The sequence below is a fragment of the Cydia pomonella genome, chromosome 12 (genome assembly GCF_033807575.1).
Source record: "Cydia pomonella isolate Wapato2018A chromosome 12, ilCydPomo1, whole genome shotgun sequence".
Classification (NCBI taxonomy): domain Eukaryota; kingdom Metazoa; phylum Arthropoda; class Insecta; order Lepidoptera; family Tortricidae; genus Cydia; species Cydia pomonella.
The window spans coordinates 9,596,417-9,621,405 of NC_084714.1; the positions used below are offsets into that span (position 1 = coordinate 9,596,417).

At 41.2% G+C, this 24,989-nt stretch overlaps 1 long non-coding RNA gene across 1 annotated transcript; it reads right to left on the reverse strand.

Moving 5' to 3' along the window:
• Positions 1-5,263: 5,263 nt before the first annotated feature.
• On the reverse strand, positions 5,264-21,333 carry LOC133523485 (uncharacterized). Its single transcript, XR_009800231.1, has 3 exons — positions 20,497-21,333; positions 19,295-19,396; positions 5,264-5,829 (listed from the first exon to the last, which is right to left on the reverse strand). It is a non-coding gene; the product is annotated as an uncharacterized LOC133523485 (long non-coding RNA).
• Positions 21,334-24,989: the final 3,656 nt, after the last annotated feature.

The window sequence follows — 24,989 nt, forward strand, 5'->3', positions numbered from 1 at the left end:
TTTCGGTTCATTACTAAACAATTAACCATTGTCATTTCCCAATTCAACCTCCTGTAGCTCTGCCTCGCACCATGGTGATGAGCTCTCGAGGGCTAGAATCTCCCTGCATGCCAATTTTATATCAGATATACCAAAGTGCATACGGCGGCGCAGCGAAACAAATGTTGACACTTTTTTACAACTGTTTTTTTGCAATTAACCCCTCTTTTAACCCCTCTAGGTCTTTTTACAGACGTCTAAGAGTCAGTCTTAGATAACTTCTGCATCGACTTTGACTCTACTCATGTTTCACGTAAAAAAAGTAACTCAGCCTGTTGCGCGAGACCCCGTGCGGTTGCCCCGTTCGCCACCCCCAAAGGCCGCCTCTGGCAGTGGCAATCATCACATTGCGCCATCCCGATCGGTCTTGAGTTTAACGTTTAAGTTCGCTCCAGGTCTTCCCTATAGCATCTGTTTCTTCAACGTCATTCCATAATCATAATCATTTATTCGTTGCAAACCATGCAAATGCGTGGCAAAAGATTTATACGTAGGTATATTTTTTATTTTTTCTGTGCCATAGCAAAGTGTGTACCTATGTAAGTACACACTTTGCTATGGCACAGAAAAAAATAAAAAATAGTAACAAGCAGAACAAAGTACATTAAAACATCTATATATTTATATTATTAATTTATCACAATATACATGCACTATTTTATTGCACATGACATACCTATATAATTCCACTTCAGGTCTCTCCAGCGCCCTCATGAATGAGCTCCCCGTGAGACTTCTGTAATTTTAATTACACTTTGAACCTTTAGAAACAATCTGTAGATAGAGGCGTAAGTAAATAAATACTCAGCTTCTTTTTCATTTTACCACACACATTAAAATACATTCGTTATTTAAACACACATTCGGTACAACTCAAGACTGGATAAATCAGACAGCTCACCCGCGATTAATTTTAATATTTTTTGTATGTCGCCGTATTCCTTCCGTACCTACCACACACCCGGCTGCAGGTGAAGTGTAAGGCCCTTCGTCAACTTGATCGGGTGACCGGGTTACGGATGAATCATGCTAGACTGGGCCGGGGCCGGGCCGGAGCTTCTGGCGCTTCGTTTTTTATGGTGAATTGGTGACACCACGTGATCACCTATCAGCCACCGTAGAAAATGCCGTATCGGACGCTCCGGCCCGGTCTAGCGTGAGTTAAAGGTAACGAAAAATAGTAGGTATGAGCGAACAACGCTATAACGCTAACAGGCTCAGACGCGTGCGTTGGATTTTACCCACGAATCCCACGATGGTATCCGCGGTCGTGCACCAAGTCGGCGAAGGGCCTAAGCGTAGATATACGGCTAAAGTGGCGCAGCGCAGCGTTCGGCAGGGCGCTAAGTGGCAAAGTGCTCAGCCTGCGTAGCCAACATGCCAATCGTTAACGCTCCGTAGTGTAGCGTAGTCATCTCTCTCTATCACCCATCCATATTAGTGCGACAGTTGCGTCTCGTTCGCTACTGAGTGTTAACGACTGGCATGTTGGCTATGCGGGGTTGTGCACCATGCATTACGTGCACTCATTACAGCTCACATACGTTTGAATTCGTTTATTAGCGGAAATCTATTTCGTAGTTCAAACACGTTAGCGACAGCAGCAGCTAGAGAAATAGGCCTATAATTGGCCAGCCTCTATATCACCTGTCTTATTTTAGTTATTTTTTATTACAGTATAGGAACAACTACAGTGCGAATCATATCAGGTGGTAGGTAAGTTTGGCAGATACAAAGTGAGAAAAACATGGCAAGAAACCTGGGCAGGTGCGGCCTGGGATGTTGCAGATGGTCAATGCTCAGCCCATCGTGCCCAGGGGACTTGCCCCCCTTCATATTCTGAATTACTTTAATTATTTTAATTGCTGTAATTTTAGTAGTACAATCAGACCCAGATGACCATACCACCTCCCTGCTGGGGTTCATACTAAGGGCAGACATGACAGAAAAACGATTATTAAACAAGTTAGCCAAATAGCCACCTTTACCGGATTGGTCTTATTCTCAATACTCACAGAGAGCCCCGGCTTGAAGTTTAATGTTTGTACTCTTTCAAGCATTGCGAAAATCATTTTTACCATAATAAGAAGCCATCCGGTCCAATTGAATTTGGTCTTGATGTTGCTGGCGCCATTTTATACAAGAATTGCTCGTTTAATGGTATAAGATACCTGTGATGTCCGAATGATGAATTGATGATTGTTATTTGTTACTTTCCCGAATAGCCAGTTTAGCTATGTGTTTTCTGACATCCGGTTACTTTTTGATCCTTCTACTTCAGATACCCCGCGTATGAACCATGAACTTGAAGGTCTGATCAAACAGGAGACCATTGTTAAGTTTTGCAAATCCCAGCGGCTGAGATGTGCAGGTCACCTGGAAAGGATGCCCGATATGAGAACTCCAAAAATTATGACTAGGTGGACGCCACAACAGAAAAGGTCTAGTGGTAAGCCTAAGAAAACGTGGCTAGACTGTGTGAAAGAAGATCTTAGGAAGATGAGGAAGTATACCAACTGGAGGAAGGTTACCATACCATCGGAAGTAAGTACTTTAGAACACCCATTGTAGACCAATAATAAAAAAAGGATCAGTTAAATTGGGAAAATGGAACGATGGTAAGAAGATATCTACATACCTACTTAGTAATGTAACTAATGTATGCATGTTATAAGTGTGTAATCATAATTATGATGAGCAAGTTGAATAATATAATATCTAAGCGGGGCTGTGGCTGATATTTTTAAGTAGTTACAAAATTTAGATGTTTCCTAATCCTAATAACAGCGTAATTGTAGGTATCTCGGTATAATCATAACAGCCGACAGTCCACTATTGCACTACAACTACCTTGCCTATAGATAGTATAGGTACATAACACCTATAATAGTATCTACATCTGAGAAAGGAAACATGAAGTAGAAGGTGCACGCTCGGGTCGCTTTTTCTATACCTATATTGCATTTTGTATCGTGGCATACACAAATATTAGTACCTACTTCGTTCTTAATATAAGTTTGTTCGGCATAGTTACAGTAAGCTGCAGAGTTACGTGACCCCACCCCCGCATGGAAATTTGTTTGCAGGGGGAGGGGTCAGTAACCTCAGCGGCTTAAATACATATATGTAGGCATGTAGGTAAAACAATGTATAAAACTTAAGAACTAGGTATAAGTACTGCATATGCAATGGGTATTCTGCTTAAAATGAATTATTATTATAAATACTTACGCATGTTGTTCACCGTAAACAAGAGTCAACTTACGTCAATGATTCAAAGATAAATTGCGGTTTCATTGACGCATTTCCGTTAAATCGAAGAATACGATCCATTCATTTGTTGTCATGTGGTTATATAGGTATTGGGTATAAGGAAATTACTAACTTAGAACAGTGCTTATAAAACAAGCAAACAAGTCGGATCAGAAGAAACCTGCTCCATGTTTTGGAATAAGTATAGATGAGGAATTAGATATAAGGGGGTAATTCCACCGAAATAGAGACATAATGGAAAATATCAACTTTCGAGAAAACAACATTTTTGGTTTTCGTAATTTCCTTTGGAGATAGAGGAGTATCTATATTTCAAACCCACTTGGAACATTTGCGACGGAACTGAACTTAGAATCGCTTTTCTTGAATGCTCTATTTTTACTCGCTAGCTATATCGAAATGTCATATACTGTTCGGGCTAAATGGCAACACTGGCAACTTGAAAGCAATCATTGATATACGATTTTATCGATGAGATATAATCTGGACAAAGGTCTTAGCACCAGAAAAAATAACCACAGATACCAACGACATCAGTGAAGATGAAGATAATATTTCACTGTTAAGGAACATAAACAACTCACTGATGAAATAAATAAAATATATACCTATGTATGTAGTGTTACTGGTAATTTTGATGGTTACGAATTTCTACTACCGTCAGTTACGGTATATTTTGTCGAATTTCTATTGTTTTGATATAGGAGGCAAACGAGCAGACGGATCACCTGATGCTAAGCGATTACTGCAGCCCATGGACAGTGGACACCTGCAACCAGAGGTGTATTTAAATATTTGGCGCCCGGGGCCGGTTGGGCCTGGGCCGCCCCATATTATAAGCACAAATGCATTTATTTTCGGCGTCTTCGCCAACCCTTCGCCCCGGGCCATGGCTCCCTTAGCCCTATGGCAAATACGCTCCTGCGGCTGCAACACCAGAGGGGTTGTAAGTGCGTTGCCGGCTTATACTGTGTGTTTTGTTATATGCTATCATACAAAAAAAAAGATTTTCTTTTTATGTTATTTCATCTGTGCAGAACTCTTGCGGGCTTGCCGGTGACCCCAAAACGCTCACAATATAAGATTTTTTTAAACATACTTAGATTCAGAGAAAATAATATTATCCTGAATCCTTCACACGCAAAAGGCTTCTCTAATATAAATGAATGAAATGAAATATTTTGGGTGTCTTACATTAAGGCCACAAAGTATTAGTTCATTTAATATAATGTTCTTATTCCATTCTTGAAAGTTTATTAAGCACATCAAATCCTAAATCGAAATTTACAACTCTTCAAATGTAACGTCAGTTACGGTGGAATTACCCAAGGGACCTTATACTAAAGACAAGACAATGTTAAGGAGGACTAGGAGGAACATAACAATCTCCAAGTTTTCTGAAAAAAATAGTACATTACGATACAAGTGCGAAAAATAGGAAATTTGAAACCAGTGATGATAAATTAAAACACGACCGAAGGGAGTGTTTTAAATCGACACGAGTTCCGAATTACCTATTCGCACATGTATCGTACAACGTTTTACAGTACATATGGCCTTTTAAATGTTCGACACAGTAACTTAATATGCTAATTTTCGCACTAGTGCGGTATAGTAGTACCATATGTACTGTAAAGGTAGATTAAGGCAAAGACACAATGCACAGAGATAAAACAGTAAATTCATCAAATAATAGATGCATGGAGAGTTTCAATCTTCGTTGGTCTTCATTTTTCGGACGCAGAATTCGACTGGAGCTGGAGCGGATAACATATCCGTTGTCATAGGAACAAAATTAGCTTTCACAATGATCTCAGAATATAGAACAATCTGTCAAATCATTATGAAAACCAGTTTCGTCTTTCCTTTTCTTCTTAGCTTCGCTCTTCCGCCCCTTTATGTTTTTTTCGTCGTCCTTTTCATTTTCTTCGTAACTTCTTCTGCTAGTACAACAAAATAGAGCATAAAAGAACAGTTTGATGAATTGGGTATTAAAAAAGGAAATCCTATTATGTAATAATGGAATAGCAATCTAGTTACGTATATCAAATTAGAATATTTGCGTAACTTAGCCAAATCTCGCAAACTAAGTGTCGTCTCTTTTACCCTTTCTTAGGTTCCTTCTTCTGCTAGGAGACCGAAATAAATCAATAGACGATAAGCATTTTAGAAAAGTGACGATAAATACCAGTTAGCTACATGAATAGATGTCTCAATGCAGGATTTGATGGAGAATACTGGGTTTCCCTTAGAAACCTTTCCCTTAGCAAATTTCTTCTATGCTATGAGTGGACTAAAGTAGATCCACTAGTTCAATTAGGTTGGCATTCCAGGAATGTGATGTTAAACAACAGTTCGCTCCATGAATGGGCTTGTCATCGCTCGATTGGGTGAAGTATGCGTCGGGAATGGGAAGTGACGCGGGACGCTCCCATTAGCGCAGCGTGCTCGAGAATGACATCATGCTGACTCACCACCAACAATGCTTCTTTCCTTCTGCTAATTGTCCGTTGTTATCTGTAACACAAATAACGGTTTGTTTAAATTTTTGACCATGTTCGGCCAACGGGTTGATACGCTCAAGTCATCGTGAGAATCAAAATTTGAAATTCGCCTATATGCTTGTCTTGCGTTTTGTATATTTGAGCGATAGAGAAGAAGATAGAATAAATAAATTTACAATTATCGATGTTCGCGGTAGGCACCAAGTACTTGAAAACATGTCAGATTGCCAATTTCAATGCCTAGGAAACTGGAAATCTGACGAGTGTCATAAACTAAGTTAAATTTCCGTTAGAATCGTATTTTAATGTTATATAGGGATACGCATGTGCTCTGCTTCGGTTTTAGGAATACCTATCAGGAATTCGGTACTTATGCTTACTGACAGTAAGGGGCCAACAGAAATTAGTGTCTGATCAGTGTTTATTTGTTATACTCCATTGATTGTCTTAGAGTGGGAGTGGACGTTGGAAGTTAGACTAAGGTCGAACGCTTACCCATATATTACAACTCATTTAGACATAGGTATTGCATTTACTTAACTGTATTGAGCGACTAAAATAGTAATAAACGAAGGCGGTGGTGCGGTGGTGGTATGATTGGTAAAGCAATGCGGGCTCACCCACACCGTGTGTCGGCATTAATTAGGCGCGACGAAGAGTGGCCGCAAATGGCGCGAGCCATGTTGGGCGGCGCGCGGGAGTACCGGCGCCAGCACTATCCGCTTTACCACTCGGAAGTGGCATTGAACGATTGCCCAATTGACGAAAACACGCACCTTATCTACGTAAATTATTTAGCTTTGCTCTAGGGAAGTAGTCGCTGGCGGGGTGCAGGTGCGAAGTGCTGACGTCACATCCGGCGCCGGCGCTGGCTCAATGGGCGCACTATGTGGGCCACACGTGTCACCCTCCCCCCTCGGCCCCCACGTACCCGCACCCACCAACATTGCTCTAATTACTGACAACTATGGGAAACAGCACGAATGTTCCTGTTTATCGCTCAGTCTGTTTACACTTTTGATAATAACTAAAGGTTCAGTTTTAAACTACCCGCTTATTTCTTTATCATAATACGCCAATCGATGCTTCGTATAAAAATTTAGATTTAATGTTACCGCATTAAGCATGAACTCGGTGATACTTCCTAACTTCTTGACAGAATTGGATCGTGTGAATAACAAATATGTGTCGAGGAACTGATGCAGAGGCGTGCGAACCAGACAGAGCGCTGATAACCACGCACAAGTATTGGATGATCGTGAGATTGTCTCGGCAAAGAGTGGCGACGCCGACGCGACCCTCCCGGCAGGTGCGAGGAGCGCCGAGAACAATAGCCGGGAGCGAGAATTTAGGACAAGAAGTGACGAAAGTCCCGGTTGCAGCGACGCCGAGCAGAATGTAGGACAGGTGACGCTGCGACTATTGATAGTGTGCGACCGACCGCTAGGGCTCACTGTCAAGACCTTATGCATTATCCCACTATCCCACGCTTGCATAATTCAACGCCTGCAATGTTGCCGTTATAAGGCCGGTGAATTGACAACGCAGCATATGTACTATTCGAAATGAGTCATTTGTCCATATTTGTTCGGCCTATCCGATATAATGATGTAAATAGAACAGGTCTTATATGGGTGTAAGACGATTACTAATCGACTTTGATATCATACCAAATCGGATTTGAATGCGAGAGGGTGCTTAAGAACAATGTTTTAGATGCACCTACATACGAAGAAAATGTTAAATCATGGGGAGACGCAAATCGTCTTGCTGTGGCTGTCCATTAGCAATAATGGACATTTTCTTATCTAGGGTTGTCTGAACTCAATTGGCTAGGTAAATGTGAGATTTGGAATCAATTCGGATTTAGAATAGTGCATAGAATGACGACATATTCGGCTGGATTCGGTACCAATAAACAGCTTAAAGAAAATGTCATAAGACTCATAAGGATAAATGTTCGGTACCGAGAGCCCTATACAGCGGCTATAGCGGGCAGTGACCGGCAACCGCTAGCACAGTCATTATTCGCCTAACAATCGAGTGCTCCAGAATGCAAGGTGCCTTCAAATGCGAATTCGTATAAGTATCATTTATTATGCACATCGTCCGCTGCACCGTTAATGTGTTATTGTTAACCGGCTTAAACACTGCCATTGTAGCGAGCTAAGGCTCTTAAGTCTTAACTTACAAGTATAATTAATGTGGCACACACAACATATTCGCGTTACGTATGTTAAACAGTTAAGCAACTCATTGGCTGCAACTTTGTTAGCAAAATGGTTGTTGCTTATTGGGAACGCTTCGAGTATTTTGCATGGACCTACAAAGCGCTATTGTCAACTTTCTATGTCGTATTTATGAGAAAGGCAATTTCAACACTTTTTGTTTAACTTAAGAATTCCTCTCAAATGTTAAACTTTTAATGCAATAATGAAGACCTATGGTATCTTATTTAAAGACCCGCATTCCTTAAATTGTTATCATCACCAATAAACACATAGGTAAGAGATAGTTAAGTAGTCTCGGATTGAGATCTCGTTCGTTATCAAGGTATCTCGCTTTCCGGTATCACCGGTGCGGGATAAGGGGGGTGGAGTGGGAGCGGGACGCGGGCGCAGGTAAGTATAGAGATAGAGCGAGCATTCCGCAGCTCTAACGGTGAGTTATTTCGCCGACCACACAGCGGCAGCGGCGGCGCGGGCGCGTGAATGGCCGCGTGCACCGCGGAGCCTGCAGGAGCCCCCCGGGCCCCGCCAGTGCCCCTGCGCGCATTCCGTCGAGCGCCGCAGTGCTAGGCGCTTGCGCAACCTCCGCCGCCGCATTCCATTCATAGCGGAGCGGCCGAAGCGCGAATCAATAAAAGGAGGGCTTTGTACCTCGCGCGAGCACCGCGACGTCTCGCCGCGGCCGCGCGCTGCTCGCCTTCCCGGAATGGGAAAACGAGCGCGGTTTTTGACATTTTAGAGCGTTACGCCACATTTCTTCGTAATCGTCACGGCGGTCGGTCGGTGTGAATTCCGTCGGACGTTGACCCACGCCGTCACTGCTTTCTCCGACTCGATGTTTGCTAATGGAACGAATCTATTAATTGAAGTAACTTAGTTCACACATCGGTGTGGAAAGTAGACTGATGAGATTTACTTGCTATACCAGGCTAGGCTCCGATATATCTATCCCTATCTGCTTTCAGACTCAGCCGTGTCATAACATCTTGTTTACGACAAAATTGGAATAACACGTAAGTAAGCAAATTTAATATTGCTTCGATGGGATATTTTACATAGGATATTATTGCTTTATTGTGCGAAATTTCATCAAAAGGGGTTGCGACGTCAGTCTGTCCGCGAGTGTTATATTTACACGCTCAATGGCTCCGATACGTTGATGAGCTGACGTCATTACTATTCTCAACTACTGCAGTGTCCATAGGCATGCATTCTAGTACGATGCAAGCGCAAACGGCTCTATTCTGGAAATAAAAGTTATCGTGTGCGATGTGATCGCGCGAAGTGTTTAGCAGGACGTGTTGCATCTGATTATGATGGGTCGAGTGAAGTGCAGCCGCGGCACCGTTGACAGAATCAGTCTGCGACCGTTCGCGCAGCGCACTCTAGTGCCTCGTGTCGACTGCAGGCTGCATTCCCTCGCCGCCCGCGCCGGTGAAATGTCACCAAACAGCATTCCGAAATATTTGAAACGACCTTTATGGCGCGAAAGAAAGTGGTCGGGGCAGGGGGCGAGGGGGGTGCGGAGTGGGGGCCCGCGACCGTGGGACAGCGCCGCGCGCGCCAGTCGCACGGCGCCCCCCGCCCGCGCCGCTTGCCTCCCGCATTCCAACGCGCCTCCCTCCGAATTTATTCACCGCGACTGTGGAGGCGCTAGAGCTGCGAATGCAATTGCGGCACACTCAGCCTCGTAGCGAGGCTCTCGCTCGAATGACACCTCTGCTCGATAAACTTGCAATGTTTACATTACTCGACGTAGATGCATAATCTGAACAAGTACCTCATGACTAAGGTGCTTTAAGTCATATTGACATGTCCATAATATATCTACGATTCCTCTTATAAAACTTAATGTCAACTTCTGGGAAGAACTTTGTTAAATTCCCTAGTAAAAGATTTCAACGCTTTAATGAAGCGGTAACTTTGGCAGACAGGAAGTCTCGTGCTTAGCCTTGATCCACTTTCGAACAGATTAGTGAATATTGTAAATGCGGCTATCGGATTCGGGTCGGGCGCGTGTGCGGGCGGCTAGTGCGCTCGTGCCAGCTGCGACTGTCGGCGGCGGTGGGCAGTTGCGACGTCGCAACGCAAATAGCCCGTGACGCGTCGGGCGCTGCACTTTCGCGCGGTCACGAGCCCGGCGCCGCCGCCGAAGCCAGACGCTCGTAATCGTTCCTCTATTTAAAAACGTCGTTGTCGCCGCCAGCGGCGGGGAATGCGCGGCGACAATGCACGCGGCTATTCGCGGCGGCTGACAGCGTCAACGACCGCTCGCAGCGGAAACGACACACTTCCAGCCCGGAAACATGCGCCCGCGCCTTAAGGGACCGCCGAGCTATTTATAGCGGACAGGGCGCGATGCACCGGCCGCGCGCCACCCGCCCCTGATGTAATACATTTATTTCCGAATCTAGACACCGAGACGAGCTTTAGTCCCTTGACCGAATCGTGTCGGTTTTACCGTCGCTGCATTCGAACAGTACGTATTTGTAACCGAAAAGCGCTGTTCGAGTCGAGGTGTTTCAAATTTTGGCACTGGCGTTCAGCCGGTCCTATTTCGAGATCAGAACAATGTACTTACATTATTGAGAAGTTTTATTTTTAAACTGTGACTCTTCTTTCTATTCGTAGCGCTGAAAGTAATGTTACTGACAGTCGGATCACGGACTCGTGATCGGTTTTGTCTCGTCCCGCATATTAATATACTTAATCAAGATTGTCTACAGCACTCCTCTTCCGTTCCTGTCTTTTTTTAACTTTTAAGAAACAAGATGCAACAGTTAGCCTTATTAGAACTATATTATTCAGTCACTAGAAGGATGTCTGTCGGTAAAGGCATTCGAAGAAGTTATGAGGATATTAATTTCTGTCTTCCTGTAAAATGTAGTCGCCCCTTGGTAATAGATTTTAAAAGAAAAGTCATCCAGCTTAATCGAAGTTTCTTAAATAAATAGAAAAGTTGGATTTATGATTAACGTGCCGAATCCGATATTTCGAGTAGTTACGTAGGCAGGTAATGACTCAATCACCCCGCCACTCGCTAGGATTACCATTGATTGTTTTGGTAATAGTATTTGTTAACTGAGATGTTGAACCTATCATAAAAACGTTTAAATTCTCATGAATGCAATCAATAGGTACTTACCCATGTCAAAAATATATAGTAATGTGCCTTGATATAATATATCTTTTGGTAGGTATATTATTGCTCCATTTGTGATGGGCTTTATTATCTGTACTCGTATCAATTACTTTTCTCCATCCCTTAATAAACGTTCAAGAAGCTCTTTTTTAATTTGTAAGTCCATATCACAACAGGGCAGTTTTCCTTCGCAAGTCTAGTCTTAGATTGAACCAAAAGCTAAAGCCAACATTCCAGCCATCATATGTTTTATTTTAAGTATGATTGAATCTCTACTTGCAAGAGGTCAATAAATCTTAACATTGTATCGACCAAATGACCAAATCTAGCCCTCAATCGTCCGTAAGAAACATCTGCGTGTGAAATGTGTTGGCAATGAGAGGTGACGTGAGACAATGAGTACGAAGAGCTTCCACCAAGAGAGGAGCGACCACAACTTACACTGTCAAGGGTATTAGACCAAGTAGGAGAAAACTAACATTACTTAAACAATATTTGTGAAAACTTAATCCTCTTCGCTTCGCTACAAAGAATTCTTTGCTATAAGAATCTGAGCTAATACTCAGCATTTGAGAAGTTGCGTGTCAATGGTCTAACAAAAAGACGATGAACGTGGAAAGTCGTGGTGTGAAAGGGTAGAAGCAAAGCTCGCAAGGAGCTATTACGAATGCCAGGGTAGACGCTAAGATGAAAGAGAAAAAGTACTTACTAACAGTCAGCGAAGTTAATTAAGGTAGCGATAGCGACAGCCCAATAGCCGCTGGGCCGCTTCCGCGTCCGTTCCGGTGCGCACACGCACCTCATTAACGGAAACCAAAGACAGTAAGGAAACTGGAGAAGCAAAATAATATCCATGATGATTTTCAAAAAGCCTTCGATCACTATTCATCATAGCTACTGTGCCAATAGGCAATAAGATAATTAAGCTTGGTGACATTAATTGATTTAGTTATAGACACATTATGAAATGCATAACGTTCAAATTTTGATTTGACCAGTAAGTTTGTGGTATGACTACATTTGAGAAAATTTCTAAACAACAAAATCAAAATGATAAGGTTCGCGGGGTCCTTCTCTATTCTCGCCCAGGGACACAAGAAACGAATATATGGCTTCTTCATTATATAAACTAGGAAATCTTATGAAGCTAGGAGTTAGGTTCGTTAGTTATCTTGTATATTCCTGATAAGGTTTTACTGCCTACAGTGGTAACTTCTAGGATTGACTATGACTAGGCAAAGCAATAGGAATGCCAGAGCTTCAGATTTAATGGGGGTTTACTCTCTACGTTGGTCATTCCTAGGATCGACTAGACTAGGCAATCAGAGTTTTCAAGCCGGCCCTAACGGCTAAGTCATTGTCTATTGTAACTAAAGTACATGCTACTTACCTGTATAAAAAAAGGTTCGGTCGCTTTAACCGGTTACTGAATTACACCTCCTATGGAAATTGCAATAAGATTAAAAATAAGCTTTTGGAAAAATATCTCGCGAGGCTGTATGGTCCCTCTAGGGTTACAGAGTGCAGGCGAGTCGAACGCTGGAACCAGTCTAAAATGTGTCATCGAGATGCGTAACAATGGCGCGTTATCGGAGAGCGCACTAACACTGGTTTTATGAGCGTTGAACTAGCCTGCGCTCAGGTGCCAACTAGAATTATACGCCAATGACCGAACCTTTTTTTGCAGGTAGTAGCACGTGCGGTTTTACTTACAACAGACATAGAGTTAGCCGTAAGGGCCATACACACGACTATACACACAGACAGCCCTAGGGCCGTTCCGGTGCGCACCCGCGCCTCATTAACGGCCGCCAAAGAAAGCGCAAGCGCAAACCGGAGATAAGGTCAATAAATGCTCGCCAACACTCCCAAATCTTATTAATAAGTGCAGATAACATCTTACAGCAATTACCTCAGCGTACGCTGGGCTAGTGTAACGGATTTCTGGGGTTATTAGAGGAATGTATCTATCTACATAACATAGGTACATGTAATTACATACCTACGTCAGGTTGCTCAAAACTATGTAGATGAAAGCTGTTCCCTATAGTATATAGAATTATTACTAAGTCGACGTTTGTATACTATTTGGTTAAGTCAGTATCAATCCTATCTAAAGGAAATTTAAAAAATCTCCAAGATCCACCAATGACTGGTATTCCCATTATACTACTGGTATTTCAGATGTCAATTAATGAGGGTTTTACCCCAAGTCGTACCAAACTGCTATGGAATTTACGACCAAATACCTGAGGAGTGTTGATACATTACTTCAACAATGATTGGGTAGTGCCAGGTGGTTCATAAAGTTTTAAATTAGGTAATCGGTAATTAGGTAATCACCCGAAATAACGGAATTAATATATTGTAGCAGTTAGGAGAGAATTCGTGGCACTAAGTATTCGATGGTGCAACCATACTCAAAATAACCGGCCAAGAGCATGTCGGGCCACGCTCAGTGTAGGGTTCCGTAGTTACTCTTCCGTCACAATAAGCTAAACTGGAGCTTAAAGTATAGTAAATTGTTAACCAAGGGATGAAACGGTACCTTTCACCCGAGTTAAACAAATAGGCAAATTTGCATAATCAGTACCTAATTAAATTAAGTCTTTTTACTATGAAGGAAAAACTTTTTGCGATAACTCAAAAACAGCTAAACTGATCATGTCCGCTATAGTTTTCATTTAATGTCTTTCTTAAGCTCTACTTCCACGATTTTTTTCATATATTTTGGACCTATGGTTCAAAAGTTAGAGGGGGGGGGGACACATTTTTTTTTCTTTCGGAGCGATTATCTCCGAATATATTCACTTTATCAAAAAATGTTTCTTGAAAACCCCTATTAGTTTTGAAAGACCTTTCCAACGATACCCCACACTCTAGGGTTGAAGCGAAAAAAAAATTTCGCCCCCACTTTACGTGTAGGGGAGCTACCCTAAAAAAAATTAAATTTTTAGATTTTATTGTACGACTTTGTCAGCTTTCTAGCACTAACGACCACAGACAGACAGACAGACGGACATGGCGAAACTATAAGGGTTCCTAGTTGACTACGGAACCCTAAAAAAGGTGTTCTACGGCGCTTGCACTTGTCCCAATGTCCGGCGACGGTCCCTAATGGCCGCTACGTGCGGCGCGCCTCCCGCATATTAACTCCACGTAATTAACCGACATTTAACCACTTCACACAGCTAATCACGACTACGTAAATATGACATGACTTCTAATAGGGCACGCTTTTCAAGCATACGGTCTTCTATAGACGCGCCCCCTTGTCACGGTCGTCCGGTTAAACTGATCATTAAGGCATCCTAGGTTATCATTTAATCAGCTAATTTTACGATATTGTTATGCACAGGCGGACATTGAAAGGTATGTAGAATTTTAAAATGATAGTCTAAGAAAATAACAGAAGAATAAAATGTATACAATTACAGGTTGGGACTAGAATAAATATGGACTAAGTGAGGGGGCCGACTTTCACCGCTAGATTGCTACGGCGCGCCGCTACGCCGGGCTACGCTTGTCTACGAGTTACAGAAGATCGCGAATGCCTCCTAGACTTAGGTGCATAGCGGTATGCTAGATGCTATTATAATTACTTACACAACAATACAATACTTTAACAGGTAAGGTGCGATGCAGGCCGGTATGTATCATTACAAATACTCAGTGCTCCTTGTTTCAATCGCAAGGCAAGTTACCAAAACTTGTGAAATTTCTTTACGTCTCCTTAGATAAGTACAGAAATGAACTTAGTAGTCTAGACGTTCTGAAGTATTGTCTGTAAATACTTGGCATAATTGCTGACCAATTAAGATAAGCTCTATGTACTTGACATAGAGTCATGAAGTTGGACTATCAATGGAACTAGTCAACAACCTACCTATGATTGCTGTCTATTCAAACAGCTATAAAATAACGTAAGTGCAAACTGTGACTAGTTTTCATTTTCTCTACACAATAGCATTCGTGTAACAATTGGTAAACACGTCTAATGCTTTCACAAGACAAATGTTGCCGACGCTTCGCATTCCTATCGATTGCGTACCTGCTTATTGAATTATTTACTAAGAAGACAAATTCCAGCGGCAGATCATATGACTGCGCGAGGCGACCGCTATCGTTTTCAAAGACGCCGGTTCTAATGCATCACACGACTCGTATTCAGTTGTACGATTTTTATTTATTTTGAATGTGACATAAAACCAGTAATTATTGTTTAATCTATGAAGCGGGCACGGAGCGCGGCGCGCCGCTTTGCGCTGGCGCGTTGTTGTTTCAAGGCGATACTGTGTACCTACATTTCATTTTCAGGGCGACATCTTGCGAGAGGTCACCGTGTGTCTAGAACCTAGATTCCGTGTATTGTTTCTGCGGCGGCGGCGCCAGGGCGCGGCGCGGCATGTATTATTCAACGCGCGGGCGCTGCGCGGGCCACGACCCGCGCCGAATTCTGTTAGCCTCGTCTCCCCCTCCTCGCCTCTAATTACATACTAACATGACCGACATTACTGTGTCACGATTATTTCGATTATCGTTTAAGTCAACACTGCTCGTCCGTTCACAATGGGAGGACCAATTTATGTATCTGGGGAGGTAAACGGCTGTCACACTTTAATGTCCACTGAATGACATACGAAACGGTCTCAAAGATATCCATTCTAATAGGATTTTGTCTGGAACTATTTCTACTAGGTTCATAAAGCATATAGTAAGTATATGTAAGACTGTGAGTGTGAGGCGATCGCGAAATGGGGGGCGGTTCTCGTGTGTCGGGTCGGGTGTCGCGGAATAGTCCATTGTCGCGACAGCGCGCCGGTAAAGGGGTCAAGGCCTCTGGCGCCTACCTCACCTTTATGCCGGCTTACGCACTTTATATAGGTATCGAATTAGACCACCACTAATAGGGATGTTCATATCTACAGTGTTTACCTAGACACGCCAGGGACCTAGAAAATATTTCAATGTCTAGGCTGGGTATAATTCGCCCTAGTTCAGTTCGGCCAAATTTAACTGACTTCTTAATTTGTTTCGTATGTTTTTATCTACTTAAGCTCACATTTATTAAATAAATAAATACAGTAAATATGATTTAATTTGTCAACGCACAAGCATAATCGAACAATCACAACGTCCTCTCGTGTTACGAAGGCCTTCTATCGTCAAACTAACATTGGCCTATTTGCCTGCTTTAACCTTAGTTACAAAATAATACGTCGAACTACCAATAACCTACTTGCGCGTTGCGGAGATCCGATGAATTATTTATTTAGGTGTGTATGTATTTGACCAAGCTTTTGTACGTAAGTATATATTGAGGTTTCGAAAATTTGTACAGAAACATTTTAATAGTTTTACAAAAAATACAAGGACAACGAAAACCTGGACCCTTATTGCATGGACAAACGATTCGTACAACGTACTCGCTTCGCAGAATTTTCATTAAGTATGTAGTTTTTTTTCTCAGAAATTGTTAACTTTTGGGAATTGTCATACCTACTTAAAGCAAGCCTAAGTAACTAAGTATTGTCTTTGCGTTGACTATTTTAAAATCACCAAAAATTTTGTGAAGTTTTTTACGGAACGGAAATCTAAGAAATAAAAGTTATATAAAAAAAGCACGCCCGTTTAATTTAATAAATGTTGGGTTAAAGTAGATAATTTAAAGTTTGGAAATATAGATTGACGGCGTGCAAAGTTGTGCGAGTGAGCAAACGCAGCCGGGCGAGATGTGAGGCTCCATTTAGGTGTGAAGGTCATTGACCGATAAGGTTTACGCCACGCCAAGCTCCTTCCCACCTCGCGGTAGGCATCGTGCCTATCACCAACGTATTGCCAAAATACCTATCAGTTGTCGCTAAGCGCTCACATTCCTCATTAATTAACGAATAATTAGTTAATTACACTCTATCATAATTACATCTTAGCTTTGGTCGGCTGGTGGAAATATGTCTTATGAGCTGCGATTTGAGTTTTTTAAATATATTTAAATATATATTTTTTAAGGTACTTGTATACATATTATTTGCGCACCAATAAACTTAGCCAGGCAAATAGGTATTTCAAAACATATTTAATTATCACATTTAACACGTCTGTCGTATTTGATGTACTTTGTACTACTCGTAGGGTCTAATTTTTTAATTATATGATCATGCTAACCCATTATAGCCCGTGTTTTAGTTTTGTCTTTATGGACATAACAAATTATGTTAGCTCAATGAACTAGCACATAGTACTGCGATATTTTGGGGCGACAGACGAAAAAAGAGTTGGGGGAGGAAAGACCCAATGGAAACTTAAATATAATTGAGAGTTGCAAAGGCAAAAAAGGAGAAAAGGGTGCAAATGAGTATCAACTAATAATTGACGGCCCGATTCGAACTTTTAGATACGTTCAAAGTTCCCTAAAGATATGATATGGATTGGACATGTCAGTCTCAAAAGTGACCTTTTTTGTGAAGAAACGTCAACTACACTAACATATATAACACTGACATATATAATCGATATCGTAACTTTAGCAAATGTTTGACGATCTTAAAGTTCGAATCGGGCAGTATGTCAAAATAAGATAAATCAAATGTCTACCTACCTACCGCAAAATCCAAAATAGTAATTTCGTTATCTGCCCTCTCTACCGCTCGAAAATGCAAGTGTGATAAAGAGGAGATAACGAAATTTCGATTTTCGCGGTAGGAGGCCCTGTGATATGTGGGTCCCCGTAATTATATATCAAGAGCTACGGCGTAGCAAGTTCGTAGCAGGGTGCTACCATTTTTTAACGATTTGTAGTAGTGAAAGGATCTGCAACATGGACGGCTATAGCATTAGCCAATCAAATCAATGGAAAATCTATCTATTACTGTGTCTGTCTGTCTAGCAACTATGACATAACGTCATAAATATATGGTCGGTTTGCCTAATTTTTCGTCAATTCACTGGCGCACCATATGCACGAAACGAATGCGAGCTTTAAAGAAAATAAAGCCCGTCACAGACGGCGCGATAATATACCGTAAGATACCGACAGATATCTAAGCACCACAGACAGTATAGCTAAGCACCACACACGCCCAAAACATATATCGCTGTCTGTCTAGCACCTCCATTGAGTGAGAGACGAAATAGGTATACCAAAATACATCGTAATATACCGAGTTAAGATACCTTGCCATAAGATATCGTAAGATACCAAAATATATATTATAGCTCCGTGTGTCGACTCTGTCAAATGGTACGTAAAATATATTGTAAGATGCCTAAGATATATATCTTTTGGTATTTTGTAGTTTCGTCTGTGACGGGCTAAAGCGGATCATGTCTGTCGTTATTGAAATTGTTATGTGGCCAAACACAGCAGTGAGCCGGCTTCATATACGTCTGTAAGGCGGGGTACTGTTAAATTCTAGGGCTTAGTGTTTCAGCAATGGCACTTTTGATGGCAAGGCTCGTTGAGGGGTCGACGGGTTGCGGAGGGGGGCGCTATCGCTTTCGGCGCGAGCGCAAGGTGCACCTTATCGCACCATTGTTCGCGCCGACAGATTTATTACTTCCCTTTGCCCTGAATAAGGGCCTCTGACCTGCAAGTGCAACGTGCAACTGATTGTTGCATAATTGCGACCAGGGCACTCAGGACCTCAGACCGGGCATCACGTAATCACAGGTTTAACGTCTATTTTATGCTTTTGTTGTTTCAGAATCTTCCTGAACGTGGTATAGATTTTTGAATCTACTGATAATAACTAAACCTAAAACTGAATTTTCGTTGTCGAATTCTAGACCTCAAAAGCTGGTTTTGAGGTTCACGGTATATGGTCCACCAGATTTTATAGAGCCACAATCAATCCGAAATCAAATTAACAATTCGCCAAAATTTATTTATAGGTACATCCCAAAGTTCAATAACGAATTTTCACATCGAACTTACTGAACTCGCTGTTGTTTGCAACAAAAACTACCAGAGTGGATACTTTAGCGAGGTTACAATCGGGAATCGAACCCGGACCTCACGTTCAATAGGTTATCTGTCTCGGAGTAAATCGTTCCACAACAACATTAATGTGTCACAATATTAATTAAAAGGTTTCATTCATTAAACGTACCCATTTAACTTGCAACCTCTGCTGCATTTGCGCATTATGCCCCTGTTCTCTTCTGTTCTGTTTCTTCTCTGCAGTTGGCTGGATTACCGCGACCTCAGCGCCCTGAAAAAACCCAACGAAACGAAGATATAGACCAGTCACATATATTTTTTTTAGGATTAGATTTAAGCTTTTGTTAATTTATAAAAAATGTATTTTAGAAATTATTTTCAGGGAAAGTTTAGAACTAGGGAAGTGAAGTTCAATATCAGGAAAACAACGTAAGTTTCATTTTCATTAAATAATCTGACAATTATTTTAAAGTACTTGAGTTATAAAACATATTTAAAATTATTTTTCCGCTTTTCTTATTAACATATTTTACAAAAAGTACCTTATATCTTACAAGAATTATTAAAATTACATTCTCCTACTTCATAATTTCACAACTTTAATTTTGAAGTAGTAACTAGAACTAACAAAAAGGAAAATAATTGTCAAAAAGTGCCAAACTTGAGCAATAGTGTTAATAAACGAGTCTGCAACTGAGTGAAAGTGGTGAAGCGAATAATTTGGGTTACATGTGTGTGGGAAGTAGTAAAACGGTGGTGGTAATAACTACGAAACTTAGGGACAAAGTGTGGGGCCTACTCAGGGCTAGATATGGCTGCAAGCGTTCCCAGGCTCTGCCGATCGACGCCCCGAGATAAGCTCGCTCCTAAGCGAAACCCAATAAGCCATTTCCTTGAATTTCTCAAGCGGACCGCTCCCGTGAAAAAAAAAAACAACCAAAAAACCCTTGAATAAGGCGGGAGCGCGAATAAGAATGGCCCCGTTTCTGGGAAGGTTCGGCGCCGGTGTAGTCTTTACATCCTTTTGTAATGATCGCTTTTTTTGAAGAGACTCTTAATGGCTTATCGTGGGGCTGGGAATGTCAGAATGGCACACAATGTGTGAAGCGACGCGGACCCGTCCGCTATCTGCCGTTCGGTTACCCAGCACGACTTTTGAGCCGGAAATGGGGTGCTAACGACGACACATTTAAACCGCCACGGTCATATATAAAAAAGGTGTAATAGAGTTATTATGACGCAGAAGATAAAGTAGTACTACAATTAAATAGGGAATGACCCCACGTTCGGAAGAAGCGAGAGGAAGTGGTTATGAAACGTGCGCCCACGCCGGTTCAGCGGAAACGGACCACGCACTCCGTGCCTACTTACCGCTGCTCGCAGTAGGCGGGGAGCATGAGTGGCAGAGTGACAGGCCAAAGGGCGACCACGTCAGGGCACATGGCGTGACGTAGCGCACCTGACTCATCCCGTCATCACACGCTCGATCTTACACATCTAGGGCAATACGTAATCAAAACTAAAATAATCGCGCTCTGCTTCCGTCTACGTCACAAGATAAACAATTTGCCTAATATTTCATTGGGATTTCTGAGCTCGTCAAATAGTTAATGGCAACGTGGGTACCATTCTATAAACGCCGGTAGACTGTACGCGGAAGTCTCCCTTTATCTCCTTTTTTTTAGAAAAGACTTCCGCTGTCGTTTATAAAATAAAAGGTTTACATTTAAAACCTACCCTCATTGAAACTTTATTACCAACCAATATTTTTAATAGACCACGAACAATAAAGAAAATTGAAAAATTTGAAAACTTCAATCAATTTTAGAATTAACAAATTAAATTATATGTTCTAATAATGCTTTACGATTAATTTTGAAGATACGATCTAGTTTCCTAATTATAAAAATATCTGAGACAAACTGACATCAAATTAATTACGGTTAAAAAAGAAAAATGGGGTAAATGATCCAGATAAGCATAATGAGGGTATGTCGAGGGGGCAATGAACAGGGGTTAGATCGCGGGAGCGGGACGTCGCGCTACGCTCGGCTGCTCGGGTTGCCAGCCAACCGCCGGCAGCGGATACCTTCAACTACACAACTACGATTTAAAACTGATCAGAAATAGGTATTTGAAGAAATGTTTGAATACTCGATAATGTCGGTATTTTTGACAGTTGCAACCACAATGGCGGAAACGTTACAGGTAAAAATTTAAATTACTGTTTTTAAAAACATAAATATAATTTTTATATTGTATAAAATATTTAAACATTTCAAAAGTAAACAGTGTAAAAAATAAAGGGTGGAAATAAAAAATGGTTATAAAATAATTCTATCTAATCTTACGATACCGGGCGCAACATTCCATTGTAAGGGACGGAGAATCACCATTAAATTCACTATGCACTAGGTTTTCACAGTTAACGAGAGTCATGAATGATTGAACGACACTTTGTTTCCAGCACATCGCACGAAATCCGGCCCCGACTGGCGGCGCTCACTAAAAACGCGATAATACAAAAAGAAGTCAGGGGTTACGATGTTATCGATGAAGACATGAATATTCGAAGACGCGAGGGTCGCGAGTGAACGGCCGGCGTAGCATCGCGCCGCGGCGTGAATGGAATCGACATTTTATGAATCGAGAGCCGTCGCTCATTGACCTGAGCGAGGCACCGACGCAGCGCGGTGCCGCGGGCAGCAGCGCGGGCGCAGCCGTCGTCGTCGCCGCCAGCGCAGGTTCCGGTACTCGGCGGAAGTGACGTTCCGACCGATCATGGCGGCGAGCGCGCAGGAAGTGCGCAGCTTACCTACTATCGGGATGTCTTCGTCGCCGGCGACGGCGGCGCGCGCCCGACCACCGTCGCCGCGCAGCTCATGCGCGCCCGCAATCGCAGATACCAATATCCGCAAAAATGCGCGCGATCACTGACTCGCGAATAAATTATTCGGGCTGTTATCTAAAAATATTCGTTTGCGGCGCAGGGCGCGCGCAGCTCGAGCGATGCGGAGTCACACACGCGAACCACTTCCCCGCTGCGGGGAGACTGATGAGGGCAGGCCGCGCCGGCGCCCGCGGAGGCTCCGACGCACGCGCACACCGCCACCCGTCCCTTTCCGCGGGCTCTAATCGCCAGCGGAGCGAACGGGACGACGACGCCTCATTATCACAGCGCCGACTCGTGAACGCCAATAAACCGCGGAGTAGGGACAAAATATTCGACCTTCACTTTACGTGTACGTGTACGCGCACACCGTGGCAAGAAACGGTCGCGACAAGAACCCACACATGCGCAAGGAGCTGCGCAAATTGCTCGGCCGCCGCCGCCGCCGCCACGCCGCCCCGATGTGCTACTTTTGACAATTTTTCCAGAAAACTGACATGCAGCGTCGCCGTGAGCGCGGCGCGCCCGCGGGCCACGTGGCAGCTCCCTTGCCGTCAACTCACGACCAAACCACAATGCGAGCATGCTATAACACTATCTACACAGTAACAGACCATCCGATAATAACACACTTCACGAATTAAACGATTGATAAATATTAAACCACCAACACCCGACAAAAAGAATGACAAAAGATTCCAATGAACTATTTGTGACTTAATTACCTACCCAGATTTATTCCGTAGATATTTCCATTTGTAGGTTAAACTGGTTTACACATATAATTGCTTTAATAATGATCTACTTGATAAAGTTCAATACGAGCAAGTTTTAAATTTTAATTGTTGGCTTATAAGTAGATAAAAAAATAAAATTGATACCTCAATAAATTAACATGCTCCAAAGAACACCCTCTTTATACTTGAACTTCACTTAACTCAATCTAAACTCGAAGCACGTCTATTCACGATACTTTTATTTGAAGTGAAACGTTGTAGAAAATTTAAAATCTACCTACCCACATATATTGAAAAATCAAAAGTATAATGACGCTCAAATAGAAGGTGGTTACATTTATCGAATTTAATTACATTTAAGAAGAAATAAGTAAAATTAACACACTTTCAATAGTATTTTAATATTTGCTCACATTTTAACCAAATTTTTTTCTATACTTATTTAATTTTGTAAATTCAGGCTTAAAAATAAGATAATTTCTGTAGGTCGTTAAAATAAAAGGATTACCTAGTACAAAAAAAAAATCTAGCTACCAATATAAGTACATAAATATTATTATTTTAACTGCCTTTAGTTTTATATTTTGTAAGGGCGTTCATTTATCTATTGGTAATTAGTTTATATGTTGGCAACACTCAGAACTTGTCACCTTGCTTTTTTTTACCGTTAAGTTGAAAAAACCCTTCGTTTATAGACTGTTTTCACAATATAATATTACTAAGCCGTTGTATTACGGTTGTGAAGTTAACATTTTATCAAGTTTTGCATTGAATGTAGCTGAACTGTTTGTGTTGTGTTTGCATGTTTGTGTGTGTGCAATGTTTTAGCAAAGTTATAAAAGGTTTTGTACTAACTTTAAACTCATTTCAATTAATTTATTAGAAATATTTTTTTCTCGGAGTACGTAATAAGCGTTAATTAAATTTTACAAAACAAAAACACCGTGAAAAGGCTATGGTAATTATTTCCAAGTATCAACTAAAGTAGATTTATTAGATGCAAAAAGAGTTTGCAGATATATAATGGTCATTGTCCATCATTATTATTTTTTAAACTAAAAACGAACAATCTAAACAATAAAAATACCTATAATGTGTGCAGTTCATTTAAGCAGCATAATTAATATTTTCTTAATACCTATATAAAATATTTCTTAAGTATTCTAAATGTTCATGTTATTGACCTGGTAGTCTATCGTGGATTTGTGACAAAGCAGGCTCATATTATTTAAATTCCAACAATTTTTTTCTTTTACGTATATTATCTACGATCCTTAAATACTTATTAAATTTAACTTTACTGAACTCTGCATGTTATTTTTTCTGCCACGTGAGACAAGTTCATGAATTTCATGATAGAAATGATATGTTTTACAATTATTTTGTTTTTAAACAATCTTGAAGTATTAGAAACTTCTAGTAGTTATTTTCGCTACCAATAAATGTGTTACTTTCAAAAATAAAATAAAATTAATAGTAATGAAATGATCTATTGTTTTATCTGATTAACATAATGTTTAGGTAGGTATGTGTTTACTGTTTAGTACAAAATACTAATTTTCAAGCATGTTTTTGCTTGTATCAAGTAAGTTTGTTAATTTTATTTATGGTCGGTACACGTTGGTATTTTTTTCCTAGGGTAAAGCAGTTTTCAAAACATTTGATTAAATTGTGTTTAAAAAAAATCTTTATAGGTAATGCATGCACATTAGGTATATAATAAATGTCATGAAAATTGTAATTTTCATATGTCTAATTAGTTAATGAACTAATTTAGGTATAGGTAGCCTTCCTAAACATGAAAAATATTCATGTTCATCCAAAGAAAATGTACTTTGTTTTTGTTTGCATGCTATATGCAAAATGATTATATAGTTTGGCCAGGAACTGTCTCATTTCAAACAGATAAATAAATAAATATTATAGAACAGTATTACACAAATTGATTAATTGATTCATAGACAGTATCATGCTGTCTTTGTCTTACGCTAGTACTAGCACCCAAAAAAAAGGGATGAGTATTTTTCTTCTTATTTACTGACCAATTGGGATTGCCAGACTTATAATTCCGTGCACTCTAACAGCATTGTAAGAAAAGCTAAAAAAATATAACAGGTAGGTATTTATACATGGGTACTTACTGAATGCTATGGTAAATATTTGAGGCCTTTAAATATCACAATAAATAATATAAATATGAAAGATGCAATACCTAAAGCTTTATTTCGGAATGGACC